Genomic DNA, 3965 nt, shown 5'->3' with positions numbered 1-3965 from the left:
ACAAACACACAAGCGCGCGCGCACGCGTTTATTTCTATTGGTTTTGTTCTAGAACCCTTTATTTTGATAAGTGAAATACCGATGTTATCTTTTGTTTGTTTGGGTTGTTTTTTTGTTGTTGTTGTTTTGTTTGTTTGTTGTTGGTTGTTTTGTTTGTTTTTGGGGGGGGGGTTCAAGTCGATGTTTCTACGTCACCATCAACACACTTTAGATCATTTAGGAGGTGTACTTCAACCATGCCTGCCAGGTGCTAACCCGGGATGAGAGGGATACAATGTTCCAGAAGAAAGACCGAAACAAAGAGTTATCCTTATTCGTGAATTGGTCAGCACAAGGGGGCTTTCCAGAAAAATACTGTTTTGAGAAAATAGAAGGTAAAGTTTTTGCCCCTTTTTCAGTTCCTTTAAAAGACAAGGAGAGTTTTCTCTTTAACCAAACAAGTATACACACCAATGAAATCAAACTTCTCCTATATGTAGGGCAATGCCTACTTTTGGTGTAGGTTAAGATTTCTGGAAACCCCCGAAATCTGGGTTAGCCCGCTTGTCCTTAAAAGCGACCAATTGAACTCGAGACTCCTGCGTTCGACAGCGACGCGCCTAATTGCAGTACCACAGACGCCAGTGTTTCTATCCTCATGTTATTGGCTGTGCTGCTTCTACTGTTGCTGCCTCTACTTTTGCTACTGCTGCTGGAACACTATGTTGCTACAACTGCTGCTGTTCTGGTGATGACGACAGACAGAAATTAGGTAACATTTTGAGGAGAGCGTTTATTCCTGAGCTCTAAGAGAGATAATGGACCAATTGCGTTGCACAGGGGTTCCGTCATTATGGATGATGATGGCGGGGGCCGCACGCTGTTGACCCATCAGCCCAATATATAACACATCCAATGCGTGGACACTTTAGTTATTGCTGCATGCAAAGTTTGTGTTGACTAAAACGGAAAAACACGTGATTTTTGTTATCGTGTGGAAGTCTGAGGTAAGTTTTGGAACCGTAACTTGATAATATGTCCTTTTAGTTTTTAATTACTTTTATCTGCATGTAAAGATGCAACATTATTTTTATCTTGGGAGACCAGAAAAGCATTGGTTTTTGGTTGTTGTTTTTTTGTAGTGTGTTTGTTCTTTGAAGAAATTAGTAAGTTGTACACCACTTTTTCTTCGTACCGTATCCTTACTCGTTGAAAAAATGCTAGAAGTAGGGATTGTATTCATACATAATATCGTAACGTGCATTCAGGTAATTTATTCATTGGTTTTGTTTATTATCAAGGACATTGTGATTAAAGCTGGGCGCTTGTTTCATCAGTATTTTTTCTTTTCATTTAGAAATACTTCAATACTTTTTTTGTCTTCTTTTTTGTCTTTTTTAATTTTTTAATGTTTTTAATTTTTAATTATTTTTTTTATTGGGGGGCGGGGGGGGGGGGGGGGCGAGTATCTCATAAGAAAAGGGAGCCCTTTGCTAGTTCTTACTCTTTAGATTTAAGGTTGAAGATAAACAGCTGGATTGATTTATTTTTTTTTCATTCTGTACTAGATTTGGGCGGAACACCTTGAACCCTCGTTGTTGTTTGCTCACAATTACAAGTGTGCATGTGCGTTGTTCTGAAAAAAAGGGGGAAGAGGATATTTTAGACAATAAATTTCCTAAAGATGTTAAGATTAGTAACTGTATTCTCATTATGCTAACTGAACAAGTCAATAAAATGCACAAATTACACGTAAAAGCCTGTTAATATCTAATATTTCTTCAGGTCAGTAGCCATGTTGTCGTCCAGGAATTCTCACCACGGAAGACGTGTCTCTCCTAAGACATTGTGTAAACTACTCCTCGTGTTCTGTTGTGGAGTCTCCAGCGTCTTGAGCTCGCCAAGCGCCGCCCGGAGTACGAAAACCTCCAAACGACAGCAAGAGCTGCTGACGTGTCGTCGAATGCTAAAGTACTCAGACGCCATTGAGCTGCTGCAACCAGGCATCAGCTGGCACGAGCGTTGTCAGACCTGTCAATGTAACGGACATACTGGTCAGGTCGAATGTTTGACGACGATGGGCGAAGTGTGCATCGACACGTATGATCCTTCGGTAGACAGAGTTTGTCAAGAAGTAAGATTAATTTGTGATAGGGATGATTATTTTATTGATATTATTATGAAGTGTACCCTTACTGCTTTTTTCGTTTTTGTTTTTTCTAATTTCTTTTTTTTTTTTTTTTGGTGCACATTTATCTGTATTTGCGAGTGGTAGGCGGATGGTCTATTTTGCTACTTCTTTCTTATCACACCTCTAGCGACCTTATCTCTCGTCCTTTTTTTGTTTGTTCCGGTCTTGAAGCACCTCTAATGTTCGGCTCTTATGTGACTGCATTGCGTTGCAAGTGCCGTAAACTCTTACTAAAACTAAACTAAACTGAGCTTTATAGATGATCATCAGTATCATTATTGCCTTTCTCTCCCTGCGTCAGGGTATAGGCCACGAACAAACATTTTCCACCTACCCCTCTTATCCTGGGTGAGCCAGCTTTATAGATATATTAAAGCCGTCTTATTTTATTATTTTAGATTCTATTAAAAAACATTAACTTCACCTACAGTAACTTCTTGATTAAAGTGCTGAAAACCCAAAGCTCAGCCTGATGCTATCACTTTTTGCTGAAGGGACTGGCGAGAAACAACTATAATGATATCATCGTCTTCTTATTAATAAAACTTCCTCAAGCTAAGTCGTAAGTAGTTCAAGAGAGTTCACTCTTCCGTGTGAGATTTTATTTTTTTATATTACTCACGGAAAAAAAGAAAGTACTCTTTGAGATCAAACAATGTACTTGCAAACCAATTTTCCCATTCCATTACTAGATGAAACACACACACACACACACACACACACACACACACACACACACACACACACATCAAGAAAGAAGACATGACGATACATAACTCATTGACGTGTTTATTTTGCATCAAATAAATCCCTTCTCAAGTTGAAGCCCCAATTTCCAAATTCACAAAATCAGCACCGCGTGAGGCCACTCTCAACACCGATGACTAATTGACACTGTAGACGAATGGAAAAGATACATTCTTGGATAAACTGCAGGGGGGAATCAGCTGCTAGATTCTTATTTGGTGTTGCTCAAGCTTATCTAACGTTAGGGGCTGGACAGTTCGCACTGAAATTGGCCTTCATCCAGCGGCATTACGCACTGCAGTGATGCAGGGTGCAATCTTTTCTGGAGATGAACGCGGTAGGTGTGTCGGTCTTGTCTGTGTATTGTGATCCAGAGAGTTACCACTTCTGGGCTGGTCATTCGTCTTACCAGACACCCATACATGTGCCCGAAAACATTCAATGCTGTTTCTGAGGACATTGAGCCTTAGAGCTACATCTCGATGTGTACATCCAGCCTGAAACATTTCTAATGCTCGCCTTCTATCATTTTTCGACAGATTTAAAAGCATAGATATTGCGGTATTTTATGTTTTTCGATACAAACAGACGTAAAGGCAGTTAATGTTAGACTCTATTTGGAACACATGTACAAATTGTCGCATTATAAGGCAGTTGCATGAATTTATAGCCTTTGTGTTATCGTCCTTGCTTAACTAGAATTTTTAGCGGAAACTCATGCAACTTATGGAAACAACTTATATAAGCTTCCATGTAAAAGTCGACTGCTGACCTTCAATTAATCAAGTTGTGGCCACTTAAAGCATGCACATTTTCTTTTTTCTTTTAATATACAAAGCATTTTTATTTTTTTAACGTTCTAAAAATGCCGGCAGTTGAATTTTGCATTATTGCATGTTGGGTAGAGAGTTTGTCAAGAAGTAAGATTAATTTGTGATAGGGATGATTATTTTATTGATATTATTATGAAGTGTACCCTTACTGCTTTTTTCGTTTTTGTTTTTTTTAATTTCTTTTTTTTTTTTTTTTGGTGCACATTTATCTGTAT

General features: G+C 38.7%; 1 long non-coding RNA gene across 1 annotated transcript; it reads left to right on the top strand.

Annotated features, from left to right (window-relative positions):
- Positions 1-506: 506 nt before the first annotated feature.
- LOC118477226 lies at positions 507-1890 on the top strand. The gene is made up of 2 exons (XR_004858228.1): positions 507-986; positions 1765-1890. It is a non-coding gene; the product is annotated as an uncharacterized LOC118477226 (long non-coding RNA).
- Positions 1891-3965: the final 2075 nt, after the last annotated feature.

The sequence above is a fragment of the Aplysia californica genome, unplaced genomic scaffold (genome assembly GCF_000002075.1).
Source record: "Aplysia californica isolate F4 #8 unplaced genomic scaffold, AplCal3.0 scaffold00044, whole genome shotgun sequence".
Taxonomy (NCBI): domain Eukaryota; kingdom Metazoa; phylum Mollusca; class Gastropoda; order Aplysiida; family Aplysiidae; genus Aplysia; species Aplysia californica.
This window is presented reverse-complemented; position numbering and strand designations above follow the sequence as displayed.